Source organism: Balaenoptera physalus, assembly GCF_965194825.1.
Source record: "Balaenoptera physalus genome assembly, chromosome: 6".
Taxonomy (NCBI): Eukaryota; Metazoa; Chordata; class Mammalia; order Artiodactyla; family Balaenopteridae; genus Balaenoptera; species Balaenoptera physalus.
The window spans coordinates 48763112-48782911 of NC_138885.1; the positions used below are offsets into that span (position 1 = coordinate 48763112).

The 19800-nt window shown below is 36.5% G+C and overlaps 1 long non-coding RNA gene across 1 annotated transcript in view; it reads right to left on the reverse strand.

Annotated features, from left to right (window-relative positions):
- Nucleotides 1-1456: 1456 nt before the first annotated feature.
- Nucleotides 1457-19800, reverse strand: part of LOC309662481 — a 103111-nt gene continuing 84767 nt past the window's right edge. The window contains exon 2 of the long non-coding RNA XR_014264726.1: nucleotides 1457-2025. This is a non-coding gene — a long non-coding RNA (uncharacterized lncRNA). The remainder of the gene's footprint in view (nucleotides 2026-19800) is intronic.

A 19800-nucleotide genomic window follows, 5' to 3' on the forward strand; every position in this document is an offset into this window, starting at 1 on the left:
TGTTGTTTTGATTACTATAGATTCGTAGTATAGTCTGAAGCCAGGGAGCATGATACCTACAGCTCTGTTCCTCTTTCTCAAGGTTGTTTTGGTGATTTCTGTTCTTTTGTGTTTCCATACAAATTTTAAAATTATTTGTTCTAGGTCTGTGAAAAATGCCATTGGTATTTTGATAGGACTTACATTAAATCTGTAGATTGCCTTGGGTACTATGGTCATTTTAACAATATTGATTCTTCCAATCCATGAACACAGTATGTCTTTCCATTTAATTGTGTATGTCTACAGTTTCTTTTATCATTGTCTTATAGTTTTCCAAGTACAGATTTTTTACCTCCTTAAGTAAGTTTATTTCTAAGTATTTTTTGGATGTGATTATAATTGAGATTGTTTCTATAATTTCACCTTCTGACAGTTTGTTGTTGGTGTATAGAAAGGGAATAGATTTCTGTACATTAATTTTGTATACTGCAACTTTACTGAAATTACTGATCATTTACTGATCATCATTTACTGATGAACTCTAGTAGTTTCATGATGACGTCTTTAGGATTTTCTGTGTGTAGTATCACATCATCTGCAAACAGTGACAGTTTTACTTATTCCTTTCCAATTTGGATTCCTCTTTTTTCTTTTTCTTGTGTGATTGCTGTGGTTAGGACTTCCAATATTATGTTGAATAAAACTGGTAAGAGTGGGCATCCTTGTCTTATTCCTGATCTTAGAGGAAACGCTTTCAGCTTTTTACTGCTGAGTATGATATTAGCTGTGAGCTTATCATATATGGCCTTAATTATTTTGAGCTATGTTCCCTCCATACCCACTTTCTGGAGAGTTTTTATCATAAATGGAAATTGCATTTTGTCAAAAGTTTTTTCTGCATCTATTGAGATGATCATGTGGTTTTTATAATTTAATTTGTTAACGTGGTGTATTACATTGATTGATTTGTGGATATTGAACCATCCTTGCATCCCTGGGATAAATCCCACTTGATCATGGTGTATGAGCCTTTTAAGGTATTACTGGATTTGGTTTGGTGACATTTTGTTGAGAATTTTTGTGACTAACTTCATCAATTATATTGGCCTATAATTTTCTTTTTGTGTGTGTGATATCTTTGTCAGGTTTTGGTATCAGGGTGATGCTGGCATCATAGAATAAGTTCAGAAGTGTTCCTTCCTCTGCAATATTTTTGGAATATTTTGAGAAGGGTAAGTGTTAGCTCTCCTCCAAATGTTTGGTAGAATTCAGCTGTGATGCTATCTGATCCCAGACTTCTGTTTGTTGGGAGGTTTTTTTGTTTGTTTGTTTTGTTGATTCAATTTCTTACTAGTGATTGGTCTGTTCATATTTTCTATTTCTTCTTGGGAGATTGTACATTTCTAGGAATTTGTCCATTTCATTTGGTTGTCCATTTTATTGGCATATAGTTGTTTGCAGTAATCTCTTATGATCCTTTGTATTTCTGTGGTGTCAGTTGTAACTTCTTTTTCATTTCTGTATTTTATTAATTTGGTACCTCTCTCTTTTTTTCTTGATGAGTCTGGCTAAAGGTCTACCAGTTTTGTTTATCTTTTCAAAGAACAAGCTCTTATTTTCTTGATCTTTCCATTTTTAGTCTCTATTTCATTTATCTCTGCTCTGATCTTTATGATTTCTTTCCTTCTAGTAACTTTAGGTTTTATTTGTTCTTCTTTTTTTTTTTTTTTTTAAAGAATATTTTTTTTTTTTAATTATTTATTTATTTATTTATTTATTTATGGCTGTGTTGGGTCTTCGTTTCTGTGCGAGGGCTCTCTCTAGTTGTGGCAAGTGGGGGCCACTCTTCATCGCGGTGCGCGGGCCTCTCACTATCGCGGCCTCTCTTGTTGCGGAGCACAGGCTCCAGACGCGCAGGCTCAGTAGTTGTGGCTCACGGGCCCAGTTGCTACGCGGCATGTGGGATCTTCCCAGACCAGGGCACGAACCCGTGTCCCCTGCATTGGCAGGCAGATTCTCAACCACTGCGCCACCAGGGAAGCCCTATTTGTTCTTCTTTTTCTAGGTTTTTATTTTTTTTTGGTGTAAGGCTAGTTTGTTTGAGATTTTTCTTGTTTCCTGAGGTAGGCTTGTATCACTATAAACTTCCATTTTGGAACTGCTTTTGCTGCATCCCATAGATTTTGGATCATTGTTTTCATTTTCATTTGTCTCCAGGTATTTTTTGATTTCTTCTTTGATTTCTTCAGTGATCCATTAGTTGTTTAGTAGCATATTGTTTAGCCTCCATGTGTTTGTGTTGTTTGCATTTTTTTTTCTTGTAGTTGATTTCTAGTCTCATAGTGTTGTAGTTGGAAAAGATGCTTGATATGATTTCAACTTTCTTCAATTTACTGAGCTTATGTTGTGGCCTAGCATGTAATCTGTCTTACTTGTGCATTTAAAAAAAAAAAAAAAAGGTGCATTGTGCTGCTTTTGGATGGAATGTTCTATATATATCTATTAAGTTCATCTGGATAATGTGTCATTAAGGCCAGTGTTTCCTTGTTGATTTTCTGTTTAGATTATCAATCCACTGATGTAAGTTGGGGTGTTAAAGTCCCCTACTATTACGTGTTTCTGTCAGTTTCTCCCTTTATGTCTGTTAATATTTGCTTTATGTATTTAGGTGGTCCTATGTTGGGTGCGTATATATTTACAATTGTTATATCTTCTTCTTGGCTTGATCCCTTGATCATTATGTAATTTCCTTCTTTGTCTCTTGAAACAGTCTCTGTTTGAAAGTCTATTTTGTCTGATATAAGTATTGCTACTCCATTTTTCTCTTGGTTACCATTTGCATTGGATACCTTTCTTCATCCTCTCACTTTCTGTCTATTTGTGTCGCTAAATCTGAAGTGAGGCAGCATATATACAGGCTTTGCTTTTGTTTTTGTATTTATTCAGCCACTCTATGTCTTTTGATTGGAGCATTTAGTCCATCTACATTTAAAGTAATTATTGATAGGTATGTATGTATTGCCATTTTGTTGCCATTTTGTTAATTTGGGGGAAGGTGTTTTTGTAGTTCTTTTTTGTTTCCTTCTTCTTTTGTTCTCTTCCCTCGTGATTTGATGACTGTCTTTAGTGTTATGTTTGGAATTCTTTCTCTTTTTTGTGTATCTATTATAGATTTTTGGCTTATCATTACCATGAGGTTCATATATGCAATCTATATATAGTCTTGATTATTTTAAGTTGCTGATCTCCTAATTTCAAACACATTTTAATAACACTGCATTTGTACCCTCCTCCCCTCATGATTACTATTTTTGATTTCATATTATACATTGAATTGTTTTGTGTATCCCTTAACTGACTATGGTGGATATAGATGATTTTACTACTTTTGTCTTTTAACCTTCCTACTAGCTTTGTAGGTGGTTGATTTACTACCTTTACTATATATTTGCCTTTACTGATGAGCTTTTTTCTTTCATAATTTTCATATTTCCAATTGTGCCCTTTTCTTTTTCATTTTGAGGAGTCCCTTTAACATTTCTTGTAAACCTTGCTTTGTGGTGATGAACTCTTGTAGCTTCTGCTTGTCTGTTAATATTTTGATCTCTCCATCAAATCTGAATGAGAACTTTGCCAGTTATTCTTGGCTGTAGATTTTTCCCTTTCATCACTTTAAGTATATTGTGCCACTACCTCTGGCCTGCAGAATTTCCACTGAAAAGTCAACTTAGCCTAATGGGAGTTCCTTTGTATGTAACTTGTTGTTTTTCCCTTGCTGCTTTTAATATTGTCTCTCTATCTTTACTTTTTGCCATTTTAATTACAATGTGTCATGTTGTGGGCCCCTTTGGGTTGATCCTTTTTGGGACTTTCTGTGATTCCTGGACTTGTATGTCTGTTTCATTTCCTAGGTTAGGGAAATTTTCAGCTATATATTTCTTTACATATGTTCTCTGCTCCTTTCTCTCTCTCTTCTCCTTCTGGGACCCGTATATTGTGAATATTAATATGCTTGATGTTATATCAAAGTCTCTTAAACAGTCCTCATTTCTTATTTTTTTCTTTTTCCTTTTCAGCTTCAGTGATTTCCACAACTCTAGTTACAGCTCACCAATCTGTTCCTCTGTATTACTTAATCCTAATTTTGATTACTTCTAGTGTACTTTTCATTTAAGTTATTGTGTTCTTCCTCTCTGTTTAGTTGTTCTTTATATTTTTTTAACTCTTTGTTAAAAACTTCTAACTACCTGCTCAGTGCATCTGTTCTTCTCCCAAGTTTTTTGATCATCTTTACAGTCATTACCTTGAATTCTTTTTTGGGTAGATTACCTGTCTCCACTTCAGTTAGTTCTTCTTCTGGGGTTTTATCTTGTTCCTTCATTTGGAAGATGTTCCTTTGTTACTTCATTTTGCCTAACTTGCAGTTTTTATTTCTATGTTAGGTTGGTAATGTTTCCTCTACCTTTGAGAAGTGTCCTTTTGTGGGAGATGTCCTATACATCCCTGCAGTTCACTCCCCTCTGCTCACCCGAGCTATATTCTCTAGGGGTTGCCCCATATGTGGGCTGCATGCGTCCTTCTGTTGTGGTGGGCAGACTACTATGGGCAATCTGGTAGGCTTGTCTGACTCTTAGTCCAGTTAGTTTCTAGGTCCTGCCTTATGTGGAGGTTGCTGGCCACAGTTTGGTGGGGCTGGGTCACAAGGCAGCTGGCTGTGGAAACCCCAGGGGGGTCTGGGATATTGCTGGCTCACTGGTGGGTGGAGTTGGGGTCCTGGAGATCCTCGGGCTTGTGCCCATGCACTGGTGGTGAAGAAAAGTCCTGGGGCTATTTCTGGCCCACTGGGTGGGGTGGCGGGGGGGCGGGCAGACCAGGTCTGGCTGCAGGGCTCAGGGATCCCAGAACTTGTGTTGGACCATTGTTGTGTGGGGCTGGTTCCTGACACACCTGGCTGTAGTGTCCTGGGTGCCCCAAAGCTTGGGTTGGCCCACTGATGAGAGGGGCTGGATCCTGGTGTGGCTGGCTGAGGGGTCCAAGGTGTCTCAAAGCTGATGTTGCCCTGTTGGTGGTGGGGGTGGGGCCAGCTGGTCTGGTGCTAGCTTGATGGTGGGTGAACTGGGTCCTGCAGGCTGCAGGTCTGTGGTTATCCTGGGGGTCCTGTCCACCCATTGGTGGATGAGGCTGTCCAAAGGCTAAAGCAAGCTTGCTGGTGGGCAGGGCTGGGACCCAGGAATTCTGGAGCTGGTGCCTGCCCACTGGAACTGGGTCCCAGGGTCTCTGTTTTCAGGGCACTGGGGGTCCCAGGCCTAGTGTCTGTGCATTGGTGTGTGGAGCCAGGTCCTGGTCCCTCTGGTGGGTGGTACCATGTCCAGTAGCAGCTGTGGGCTCAGGGGTTCTAAAGGCAGCCTGTCAGCTAGTGGGTGGGACTGTATCCCCACCCAGTTAGTTGTTTGGCCTGAGGTGTCCCAGTACAGGTGCCTACAGGCTGGTGGGTGGGAGTGGGGCTGGGTCCTGAGGCTAAAAAGTTGGAGGGAGAACTTCAAAATGGTGCTTGCCAGCACCTATATCCGCATGGTAGAACAAGCTCCCCAGAATGGCAGCTGCCAGTGTCTGTGTTACCATGGCAAGTCCCAGTTGCTTCCTGCTGCTCTGGGAGACACTCCAAGATCAGCAGGTAGGTCTGACCTAGGCTCCTTTCAAATGACTACTTCTGCCTTGAGTGTGAGAGATTTTGTGTGTTCCCTTTAAGAGAGGAGTTCCTATTTTGTACAGTCCTCAGTGTCTCCCAGAAGTAAGCCCTGCTAGCCTTCAAAGTCATATGTTCTGAGTGCTCATTTTCTGGGTGCAGGACCTCTGGATGTAGGGCTCAAAGCCCTCACTCCTTGGGGAGAACCTCTGTAATTGTACTTATTCTGTTTCTGGGTTGCCTACCTGGGGGGTATGGGTCTTAACTATACTGAGACTTCCTCCCTTCTGTCTGTCTCGTTGTGGTTCCTTCTTTATATCTCCAGTTGTGGAAGATATTTTCTGGTAGGTTCTGGTTTTTTTTTCATCAATAGTTGTCCTATAAATAGTTGTAGTTTTGGTGTGCCCGTGAGAGGAGGTGAACTCAGGGTCTTCTTACTCTGCCATCTTGAGAGCTAACTCCTAGGGGGTGCAGCCTTAATTTGGCTACATAATAGAGTTGTTAGTGATGATGATGATGCCACCCAAGTTTAGAAGAAATAGCCTATTCATGTAGCTCTCTTTCTAAGTTCCTATTTACACTCTGAAGCAGAAACAAAAATCTTCTCTGATTTGGGTTTCCTAATACAAAGGAAAAAACAAAGTCCTATGTCTCAGGGTAAAATGTATTGATCCAGTTTTGCAATCTTCTTCTAAAAGTTAACAGAAAAATAAATTTTTCGGGCTTCCCTGGTGGTGCAGTGGTTGGGAATCTGCCTGCCAGTGCAGGGGACACGGGTTCGGGCCCTGGTCTGGGAGGATCCCACATGCCGCGGAGCAACTAGGCCCATGAGCCACAATTGCTGAGCCTGCGCGTCTGGAGCCTGTGCTCTGCAACAAGAGAGGCCGCGATGATGAGAGGCCCGCGCACCGCGATGAAGAGTGGCCCCTACTTGCCACAACTGGAGAAAGCCCTCCCACAGAGACGAAGACCCAACACAGCCATAAATAAATAAATAAAAATTAAAACTTAAAAAAATAAATAAATAAAATTTTCAAATGATTTGTAAATTTTGAGGAATGATAAATTTCACCCTTTCAAGACAAATTCTCTAGAAAAACTAGATAAGGATCATCTCATGTTAATGTGTCTACAAGAGAAAAGTAAAATTACTAAACATATTTAAAATTATTAGCTGGTATATATGACCTTAGAGCTGCTTGAACTAAGTTGCATGTGTGTGTTGTTTTGTCTCATTCTTGAGCTGATTTGTCTAAAAAAATTTGATTATAAAGTAAATAATAAGGAACATGCTAAAGTTCCATGTGATTAATTTTTTAAGGGGAATAAACACATTAAAAAGTTCGGGTCTTTTTTTTTAATCTTATTATTTGAAAGAGAATTTGACTATTTCTCTTGAAGTGCCAGAGTTTGAGTGAACACCACCCAAGTGGTAAGTTCTCACAGGAGCGGAAACCACTTTCTCTTTATAGTCATCACGAAGTTCTCTCTTTAATCCTGGGCCATCTTGCCAGGGTGGGAGAATGTTAAACTGATTTATTGGTGTGCCAGCAGCAAGTTGGCCTTTTAACTCATGGTGAAACATAATTCTCTGTCCCAATAACTAATTAACTGAAGGGTTAGATTTTATTTTTGGAGAGAGGAAGTTATATATGCAGTAAGATAAGAATGAGATGCAAAACGGTAGTATGGAACAATGGCAAGTATGTGAAAAACCTTGCAAAGGCTGGTTCATGGCCATAGCAGATTCAGAAGCAACTATAAGAGTTAATAGTTATGATTCACTCCAGGTAAGATTCACAGGCTTGTTCACATTTTACCTGTTTCAGGTGAATCGGACCGACCCAGTCTAATTTATTGCCTTTCTGAAAGCCCAGTCAATCACTGAGAGTTTCACTCAAAATTTTAGCTAGTTCAGTTTGTATTTTATATCAAAAGGACTATTTTCTACTCTATACAATTATCCTCAAGGATTAAAATTGACATTTCAAGATACCTAAGATTGTTATCTCCTACTGTACATTGATAGAAATAGCTTTTCAGTCTGACCCATCCTTATACCAGGACACCTGGGTCAGTGCTCATAATAAAGGCCAGTGTTTCAATTGCTGTAACAGAAGCATGGAGAACAGTTTAGCCAGGTACCTTCTGAACTGAAATGTCCAAATACATTGGATTTCTCAATTCCCAATCTATCAAATCAAGAGCATCTGCTAGAGAAGAATGAACTGACAGCTTCTTCTCATCCAACATATTGCACACCAAATATCCCGTTGTTCAGAGGGGTTAAAAAAAACTTTATTGATTTTTTTATAGGGAGTGTGAGATCAGGATAATAATTTAGCTAGACTTGTCATTTAATCTGGACAAAAGTAATATTGCAGAAGAATTTTTCCTCTTAAAAATATTATTAAATCAGAGGAATTTGGAGCAAAGATAACCAAATATGATAAGTATATAAAATGTACTAATTTTTTATGAAGAGAAAGTGCTATGAAAAAAATATATGTTTGTATAAGACTCAGCTCATATTTCTCTATCCCTCATGGATTATGTGCCCATCCATAATTAATCTCTGTATATGTCTCTCAGAGAACGTTGTAATTGTTTTATTTTTTCCTTCAATATAACATAAACTCTTTGAACATATATATTTTGGCTCTTTCTGTGAATCCAACATATGGCATAGTGTCTTGTAAATATATAATACATGAATATGAAAACAGTGGATCAAAAGCAGAATCGTTTTGTAATGTCATGCCTGATCTCAGTTTCATCTAGTGTCTAACAGTTTGGGTGCCTTAATCAAACAGCTTGTAAATCTGGAGCATTCCTCACTAATTCTGTGACCCTGGGCAATTTACTGGGCCTCTATAAGTATTAGTTTTTGATGTTTACCATGAGAGCAATTGTAGTGCCTACAAGGTCTTCATGAAGATCACGTAAGTCCAGAAGTTTTCTTCCAAAGTTTTCAGAAGACTGCCTGACTCATATCAAGTGGTCATTGAATATTAGTTATTAATATGTACATTTTAAAAATTAAACATCACATTATCACTCTTCTTACAAATTATAGCTTTGGCCTTTTAAAATAATATAAAAGAATATGAGAATGAACACTGAAGTTAAGACACTTGTCTTTGAATTCTAGCTCTGACACTTCGTAGTAGCCACAAGAATCCTTAGGCTTGCTTCCCTAAGTGTTTTCTAGAAGGAGATATTAAAATTTAATTGACATGTTTGTTGTGAGAATTGAATGGAATAATATTTGCACAGTGCCTAAAGCAGAGTAGTAGCACAATATATGTCACTTTCTATTTAGCTAACTCAATGATTGGATTAGTTTGCATTGCAGAAATTATATATCAGTCACCCAAAAGAATTTTTTAAAAGTAGATTTGAGAACCATGGGTAATGTAAAAAAAAGAAAATTAAACAGAAACCTCAATTAAATAGAGTTGGGAGACCAAAGGGGGAGCTTCTATCTCCTGTGAAGATAGCAGAGCCCAATAGGAAGAGGAAAGACTCCCTTCTTTCCTGGCAACAACTCATCCAATAAAAAGTCAGAACTCTTTGTTTTCTGTAGCCCGCCCAACTGCTTTTCCTCTCTATAAAAGCATTATCCTTTCCTTTCCATGTGAGGACTTGCACGTGGCTCACCATGGTTGCAGACTCCAAATTGCAATTCTCTACTGGGCCCGAATAAACTCATCTTTGATGGAGAAATATCTGGCAGTATATTTATCAGGTCAACAGTAATAATAAAGTCACATAGATGCACACTGTACTGCTGAGAGCAATAATTAAAACATGATATTGTTGCATGTCAAAGATATTCTTCCCACTTGTTCAGGTGATTTTGTCTTTCTGGAAAGTCTTTGAATGGAATAGAAGGTTCACTGTGTCAATGTTGTAAGTGTTTAGAGCAGAGAGGCTGTGTCTGACAACTTTTCTTTATCTTCCTAAGTGTTTCCCTAAGTAAAGGATATATAACAAGAAATCAATACAGAATTGTTCATCAATGACTGATTACTCTGTGGTTTATTACCCAGAGTTGCTGAAGTGAGATACTGCCCAATAATATGCCCAATATACTAACTGGATAAAAGCAAGTAAAACCTTATAATGTTTAAAGTTCAGTCTAGTTTTCCTACCATAAAATACTTTTAAAATTAATGTATGAATCAATTTTCTAGATATAAATAGATTGGTTGCAAGTATGTTTCTGGGGTGCTCTATCACTCCCAGATTGAATAGATGGAAGACAGAGATAAGTCTACAGAATATAGAGAGAAATATAGATCTGGAAACTTTCCAATTAATTTGATCATTCTAGATAATGGATTATCTTCTTTTTCTGTGTAGGTACATTCCTGCTGCGTTGGGATGTGATGCATACAACAGTAGGCAATAGTTTAATTGAATACTTTCCATTTCATAAATACGTCATCTTGATTCAGAATTGGGAATACATTTAATGGAAAAAATCATTCAGATTTAAGGACTGTGCCTCTGCAAGTAATTTGGGTTAAACCTGATTACTGAAGGTGTTTATTTCAACTAGATTATTCTTTATTACATTGCATTACCAATTTATGCTGATTAAAATGTTAATGTTCTATGCTATTAAAGGATTATAATTAAATTTTTTAGTTTTCCCAAATTAGTAAGAATGAAACATTTACAAGAAATTCAACTTGCCTGTGTACTAAATAATGGAATAAGAGATTTCAAAGTAAGATGAGCAGAAGCAATTTGGGGACATAAGCTGTCCTAGTCGTTTTTGTTTTCCTTGAGACATTCACAAAGCTTGCTTGCCTAGAACCTTGTAAGATACCACTTCTATAAATATTAAAATATAAAAATGGAAGCAGAATCCTGGACTATCTGTAGCCACTCCAAGCCTAATTTTCCATCTTCACTTTGCTTAGAGTCTGTTACACTAGCCCTTATTTGTGATAATAGTATCAAAACTACTTCATATATTTGTAAACATATTTGTCAAATTGATGCATTTGAAAGTAGCAGATATTGGTTCTAGTTATATTACTATTGTTTGTAGTGATTTTAATGGGGAAAAAGTCTTAGCTACAACGCTAAATTTGTATCATTTTTATACTGTCATGTTAAATCCCTATAACGTGATATCACTACATATCCTACCAAGATGTATTTAGGGACTTACAGCTTGTTTTTGACTGAATTGAATATCTGTGTATGCATATAACGCCAGAGATGTTTAAGAATTTACACAAACCAAGAAATGAGGCTTAGAAATATAAACGGGAACGTATACAGTTGCTTGCTGTTCTGTAGGCTACTTAAAAGTCCTATGCAAAAGGCCTTTAAGAATAGCCTTAGGCACCAGTGCATCTTTACTTTTTTATCTTACCCTGAAGTGTACTACTACCTAAGTCTAGTGTTAGGTACATGCACCATGATGAGATGTTTGAAAATGAAGATAATTTAAATATAAATCTGATAGACATGTCTTTATCACTCTAAATCTCTCTGAATTGACCAGAATGTAATAGCAACATAGGATTAAAGATGCCTAACGGCACCACTTGTAGAAGGTAATGTGGAACCACAGCCATTACCCCACCACTTAGAGAGCTGTTTCAGCCATTCACAGGGAAGACAGATGGCAGTAAACTTCACAACAACTAAGGACTGACATTGTCCCTAGTTAATCTGTACCTGGTGGGAGGTACACAGATCAATGATGACTTTTGTATACTAGTGAGACTTTAAAATTTTCCATTTTAAGTCATAAACTGTTTGAAAAACAGTTGATATGAGCAGCTCTTGTCTATTGCAGGTCCAAGTGGTTTGAAATAAATTATCTCTAATTAGACTGGAACAATTCACATGGGAGCAATATACACTGAATTTCTTTAGAAATGTTTAATTATGAAATATTTCAAAAGTGCAGACAAATATATAGCTGACATCCATGTGGTCATAACCCATATTTACCAGATGTTACTTTGTATCTGCTATGATCTGAATGTTTGTGTTGCCCCCAAATTCATATGTTGAGGTCCTAATTCCCAAAGATGATGGTATTGGAAGATGGGGCCTTTGGGAGATTTTTAGGTCATGAGGAGGTGGAGCCCTCATAAATGGGACTAATGTTCTTAAAAAAGAGACTCTACAGAAATCCCTTTCCCTTTCCAACATGTGAGGATATAGTGAAAAGGTGCTGGCTCTGAACCAGGAAGTGGGCCTCTACCAGAACAGAACCATGTTGGAGATTTGATCTTGGACTTCCAGCCTCCTGAGCTGTGAGAAATAAGTTTCTATTGTTTCTAAGCTATCCGGTCTGTGGTATTTTGTGATAGCAGCCCAAATGGACTAAGACAATATCCATTAAAAAAACAACAAAAAAAAGACACAGATACATCTAAATCACCTCTCCCATATTTCTCTCTTCCTCCATATTTTCCCACCAGAGATTATCTTTATTCTGTGGCTGCTGTGACTCATCCACAAGCATGCCTTTATACTTTTAAAACACAGGTATAAAGCTATAAGTGATAAAATTAATTGTTTTAGACATTTTTCCATTTTATATGAATGGTATACCATACATATTCTTCTGTAATCTGCTAATTTAACTGAACTTTGTTTTTGAGATTTATCTGTTTTAATGTATGTAGATTAGTTCATTCATTTTAATGTGTATATTATTCTATCATATGCAAAAAACACTTGATTTCTCTATTTTCTTATTGAAGGACATTATTAATGATTTCCATTTTATAAAAAATGTGATACATGCCGTGATACATGCAGCCTGTGCACATGTATAAGGAATACTCTAGTATATTTATCTTAAACTGAGATTGTTGGATCAAAAGGTGTACATTTTGCAAGTTTAATGAATATTGCCAAATGCTCCAGTGTGATTTTCCAAATCATACTCTCATTTGCAGTGAATAAAAAAAAAGTTCCTTCTACTTCACATCCTAAGCAACACTTTAAAATTTTTGTCAATGTTATGAGTATGAACTAAATGTTTTCTACTTCATGAAAACTAGTACACTTAAGGATTTTTAAAATTTTTTAATTAAGATAATATCAACGTATAATTGAAAAGTCAAACAATATGTCCAATTCTGTCCCAGGATATAGAAAGCAAGAAGGAGCAACAATCCCAACATTTCAAGGAAAAATAGCCAGAATAACTTTAATATTACAACTTTTTAAAAAAACATTCATTGAATGCATGGCAAATAACTAGCCCAAGATATAAAGAGAGACAGTACCCGTAGAGAAAGAGGAGATATGAGCACTCACTCACCTGTCTGAACATCCAACTTTCAACAAAAAATTGAAACATATAAGAAGGCAGGAAAAACTCAAAAGGGACAAAGCAATAATTAGGATCAAACTCAGATATGACACGGATGTTGGAACTATCTGACAAGGAATTTTACATAACTATGATTTATATATTAAAGATGCTAGTGAAAAACATGGAAAACATGCAAGGTCAGATGGATAATTTCAGCACGGAGACAAAATTATAAAAACAAATCAAATCAAAATGCTAGAAATTAAAAACACAGTAATAGAGATGAAGAATTTCTTTAAAAGACACATCAGTAAATCTGGCACAGTAAAAGGATCAGTGAACTTGAAGGTAAGGCAATAGAAATGATCCAAACTGAAACACAAAGAGAAAAACAAAAGAGAGATAGGGAGAGAGAGAAACAGAACCAGAAATTTCAAGAGCTATGGGATGATATTAAACATTCTAACATAAGTAAAACTGGGATCCCAGAATCCCAGAAGGAGATAAGAAAGAAAATGTGCAGAAGAAGTGTTTGAAGAAGTAATGAGCAAAATGTTCCAAAATTAATGACAGACAGTAAACCACAGATCCAGAAATTCAGAGACCATCACAGTGTCATTTTTCTCTACTCCAATTTAGTGTTGTACTATAATCTAGCCAGTACAATAAACTGAGAAAAAGAAATTAAAAGCATAGAGATCCAAAAAGAAGAAAATAAAACTCTATTTGCAGTAACATGATTGTCTGTTTGGAAAATCTCAAAGAATCTACAAAAAAGCTCTCAGATTTAATAAATGAGCTATCCAGGTTAATAAAGGAACTTGCAGGCTACAAAGTTAATACCCCAAAATCAATGGTATTGCTATACATTAAGTAAACAGTTATGATATACAATTATAAAAACAGTACTGTGTCTGGTAGCACCAACCAATTTAACATGTGGATATAACTCTAAAGGAAAAATACTGTGTCTATAAGGTGAAAACTATGAAATATTGACAAGAGAAATAATAATTATAATAATTTTAAAAACATATAAATGGAAAGATATATCCTGTCCATGGATTAGAAGACTCAATATTGTTAAGATGTCAATTCTCCTCAATTTGATTGATGAATCCAACTAAATCCCAGTCAAAATCCCAGCAAACTTTTTGTAGATATTGATAAGCAGATACTGGAATGTATCCTTTCTCCAAACATCTGGTGATTTTCGGATAACTTTTAAAATGTAAGGATTAGGCTCTAAAAAGCTCACTGAAACCTCTGTGTGTTTTGGTGACGTATGTCCATTAGTGGCTTCACCTCTGGATGACAGGGCAGTGCCTCCGCATTTTGTTGGGGACCTAAATGCCAGTATTTGTTGAGTTTTTCTCTGGGATGTTCAGTTTCTCTTGTAAAGAAAAAAAAATCAGTTTCTGATTTAGTATTTGCTGATAAATGGTAGGCTGTCAAAATTCTATTCACATGAGCTGGGAAGTAAAATTGGCTGGAGTGGGAAATGTAATTTTTAGTGGGTAAAATTTTACTTAATCTCTTGTTTTTATTCCAGTGCCTCACTGCCACTTTCAATTGACTATTTTCTCTTAACATGTTGCTTCTGTAGTTCAGTTTTTCCAAGAAAACCTTCTGGTTTCCTCATAGAGAGGAATATACACATGATTGGTAGGGAAGCAGAGGAGAACTTGGCTTTATCTCCATTTTATGCTTTACATTTGTCACTGTGCTTTTATCCCATCTTTCATATCCTTCAGAAGTAAATGGTGCTTCTACCCTGAGCCTTATAAGGGTTTTTATTTGGTGAATTACTATGCTCTGTATAGGCATCTCTGTACTAGTATTGAGGCTTAAACTCTCTTTACTCATGTCAGTAACCATGCCTTTGTCCACTTTCTATCTTGCAAATATTTATGGACATCTTTTATTGACTATTGATTTCTTTTCTGTTGATATCTGCTTACTGTCATTTTAGTAGAGTTGCATGAGACAGCAGAGATAAATGAACATTTTAACTCAAGCCATTTAATTTTATATCTGAGGTTGATATGATTTTCTTATGATTATTGGTCATTCTCTTTTTCTCTTGTGAATTGTCAGCTTTTGCCCATTTTTTTGTGGTATGTGTGTGTGTGTGTGTGTGTGTGTGTGTGTGTTATTGTTTGTAGGCAATCTTTACTTCCTGGGAGGTAAAAATAATTGGAACATGAACGAAAGTTGGGTCAGTAAGACACACAAACATGATGTTCCTTTGATTAAGAAAATCAAAATATATTAACCACAAAACTTTTTCATCATAAAAAAGAGGGAATTCCCTGGCGGTTCAGTTAGGACTTGGAGCTTTCACTGCCATGGGCGCGGGATCAATCGCTGGTTGGTGAACTATGATCCTGCAAGCTGTGCGGCATCGCCAAAAAAAAAAAAAAAGACTTATAAAGCTTCTACTATATATTACACACTCTGCTAAGTGGAAATTGCAAAACTGAGTTTTATTTTTCTCAAAGTACAAGGTCTAATTTCTGTAACTCCTTAGGAGCACTCAGCCCCATCTGCCCACCTGACCTCAGTTGTTCGACTTGCTTCTGACCTGAGCATCACTATATACAAATTTGATTGGGATAGCATTTAATGTATAGACCACTTTGTGGGAAATTTACTTCTTTACAAAATTGTATTTTTCAAAAAATGAATATTTGCCCTATAACCACTTTTAAGTGTACAGTTTAGTGGCATTAAGTGCCTTCACATTTTTATGCAAGTATTCTTATCATCCACCTCCAGAACTCTTTTATCTTCCCAACTGAAACTCCATAGCTATTAAACACTAACTCCCCATTTCCCCCTGTCCCCAGCCCCTGGCAGTCGTAATTCAATTTTCTGTTTCTATGAATTCGACTACTCTATGTATTTCATGTAAGGGGAATCCTACAGTACTGGCCCTTTTGTGACTGGCTTATTTCACTTAAGATAATGTCTTCAAGGTTAATATATGATGTGGCATAGGTTATGTCAGAATTTCCTTCCTTTTTAAGGCTGAATAATATTAGATTGTATGTATATACCATATTTTGTTTATTCATTAATCTGTCAATGGACACTTGGTTTGCTTTCTCCTTTTAGCTATTGTGAATAATGTTGCTGTGAATGTAAGTATACAGATATCTGTCTGAGACTCTGTTTTCAATTGTTTTGGAAGTGGAACTGCTTTCGATTGTTTTGGAAGTGGAATTGCTGGATCATGTGGTAATTCTATTTTAAAATTTTTGAAAAATTGCCATACTATTTTCCATAGCAGGTGCACCATTTTACATTCCCACTAACAGTGTACAGGGGTTCCAATATCTCCACATCCTATCTAATACTTGTTATTTTCTGTGTTTTTGATAATAGCCATCCTAATGGGTATGAAGTGTTATTTCATTGTGTTGTTGACTGGCATCTCCCTAATGATTAGCAATGTGGGTCCCCTTTTCATGTGCTTAGTAACTATTGGTGTATCTTCTTTGGAGAAGTGTCTGTTTAAGTCTTTTACCCACTTTCAAATTGAGTTGTGGTTTTTTTGTTTGTTTGATTTTGCTTTTGTTGAGTGGTAGGAGTACTTTATTCTGGATAATAACCCCTTATCACATACATGATTTGAAACTATTTTCTCCCATTTTGTAGGTTAACTTTTCACTCTGTTGATAGTGTTTTTCTTTTTTTTTAAATTTATTTATTTATTTTTATATTTATGGCTGTGTTGGGTCTTCGTTTCTGTGTGAGGGCTTTCTCCATTTGCGGCAAGCGGGGGCCACTCTTCATCGCGGTGCGCGGGCCTCTCACTGTCGCAGCCTCTGTTGTTGCGGAGCACAGGCTCCAGACGCGCAGGCTCAGCAATTGTGGCTCACGGGCCTAGTCACTCCGCGGCATGTGGGATCTTCCCAGACTAGGGCTCGAACCCGTGTCCCCTGCATTGGCAGGCAGATTCTCAACCACTGCGCCACCTGGGAAGCCCGATAGTGTCTTTTGATGTATAAAAGTTTTAAATTTTAATGTAGTCCAATGTATCTGTTTTCCTTTTTGTTGCTTATGCTTTTCATGTTATAGCCAGGAAATCATTGTCAAATCTAATACCATAAAGCTTTTCCCCTATGTTTACTTCTAAGAGTTTTATAGTTCTGGGTCTTACATTTAGGTCTCTGATTCATTTTGAGTTAATTTTTGTATATGGTGTAGAGTTAGGGTGCAATTTCATTCTTTTGCATGAGAATATCCAGTTTTCCTAATATCATTTGTTAAAAATTTCATTGATGTTTGAAAAATTTGGACAGCATATATTCAAATATTCCTTCTGTTATATACTCTCCTGCCTATTTTTCTTTTAGAACTTTTAACAATATACAGTACATCTCTTACTCGTTTATGATTTTCATTCCCTTTTTCTCTCTGTGATTTAATTTGGTATATTACACTGATTTAAGGTCTAGTTCATAATTATCTTTGCTGTGTCCAATCTAATAAACCCATCTATTAAGCTCTTAATTTTTCTTACTGTATCTTTTAGTTTTTATGCCTTAAGAGAATGAACCCTATGGACTGACTAATGGATATCAGTTAAGTTTTACCAACCAGTGATATTCATACAGAAGATTAAAGGAAGAGAATGAGGGCAGGTTATTTTTAACCCTGGTCACCTCCCTCCATCCCTGGGGGTTGTCTGTTTTCCTGCAGGATCAGGTTTTACCAGGAAGCTCTCTCTCTTGAATTTCTCTAAGTCCAGTAACTGTTCTTCCTTCACTTCTTCAGGCTTAAAGGGGATAATATTGCCCTGCTAGTACCATTTTTCAGACAGTGCACTAACTCTAGTGTTTTCCTTATATCCTATGCTTAGCTTTGTAAATAGTCCTCTCATTCAACACTCCTCAAATCATTCAATTTGGGTGCACCATCTTTTTCTAGCTGGGACATTGACTATAGTGGACTTTATATATAGAAAGTTTTGGTTTATCAATATTTTATTGACTGGATTTTTGTCATACTTTAAAAAGCCATTTTCATACAAATATTCTATAAATAAAGTATCCCATGTTTTACTTTTATGGCTTCAAATTTTATATTCCAATCTATTATCCACCTGGTATTTATTGTAATATTAGAAATGAGGTATGTCTCAATTTTTCCTACAATTTTGTGACTATTCTTACCTGTTTATTTATGTTTGACTTTTAAAATCTGCTTATTAAGTTAAAAAATACATTACTGGTATTTTTACTGAACAAATATAAAATTTACAGATTAATTTAGGGATAAGTAACATCTTTATAGGTCCACTTAGTCATGAGTGTGCATACCACTCTTCTTTCTATTTGTTCAAGTCTTCATTTGTATTTCTCACTAGCTTTTCAGAGTTTTCTTTGCAGAGATTGTTTACAATTCTTGTTACTCTAGGTGTTTTATCAAAGTTGTTATTGTAAACGTTGTCTTCTTTCATTATAACTTGTAGTAGATTTTTGTTTGTGCATATAAAGCCTAGTGATTCTCGGTATGACTATTTTAGTTTTGAACCCAGCCACTTTACTGAGTTTTCTTTATGTTTGTAATAGTTATAAATTTTCTGAGTTTTTCTTTAACCAGTCTTTGGTAATAGAAATATAGAAGAAGCACTCAGACTGTGTGTTCTATAAAAACTTCAAACAGGATGTGTTCCTTAGCTGAGTCCCCAGTTCAAGTGGGATTTTGATAGTTGTCAGTAAAGGTGAGAGGAATATAAGAAAAATGTTCTAGATTAAGGAAAGAATGTATGATAATAGTTAGAAGAGACAATGCATATCATTGACTTGAGGACATCATTATCATGGGGCAATAGGCTATGAAATGGAGAGATGTGAGACATGAAGAGGATAAGAAGGGTTGAGTTCATCTAGGGCCTTACAAGGACAGAGGTCAGGATTTATGCTGAGAATAAGCAACTGAAGGATTTTAGCATCAAAGGAACTAGGAAGACTCTGCCAAAGTGGAGAATGGTTGTTTGTTTGTTTTTGGTTTGTTAAGATGGCTGGTACAGTGCGTTGCAATAAAATGGGAGATAAATTTTGTGATATAAATAAAGAGGAATGCGTGGGTCAAAGACATATTAATGAGATAAAATCTGTGAGAGTTGATGACTAACTGGCAGGGAGAGGAAAGGAAAGGGAGAGGTTAAGGACTCTGACTGGAACAGTGGCTGGAGAAGAAGGAAAGGATTTGTGAGAGGAAGAGGATGAGTTTGATCTCGGTGAAGTTGCATTTGAGAAGCCTGCAGAACATATACATATTAATTTACTAAATATATCTATGTGTTAGATCCACTTATTCATTTATTTATTCAACAAATATTGACTAAATGCTCTCTCCATGTCAGACGCTTTCTTCCTGGCAGGACCATATATTAGGATATGCCCCCTTCCTTGTTGTAACAACCAATAGAGGATAGGAAGTGTGAACATACTTGTAATTTTATATCCAAACATTCTATGTTCAAAAAGCAAGAAAAGTGACTATCATGGCTGAATTATGACCTCCCAAATTCATATGTTGAAGTCCCAATCCTCAGTACCTCAGAATGTAAGGATATTTGAAGACCTTTAAAAATGTGATTAAGTTAAAATGAGGCTGTTAGTGTAGATCTAATCCAGTAGATCTAGTGTCCTTGTAAAAAGAGGAAGAGCCACCAGGAATGCTCATGAACAGAGGGACAGCTACATGAAGAGGCAACAAGAGGGCAGACATCTGAAAGCCAAGGAGAGCGGCCTCGGTGGAATCCAACACTGCTGGCACCTTGATCTTGGACTCCAACCTCCTGATGTGGGAAAAAATA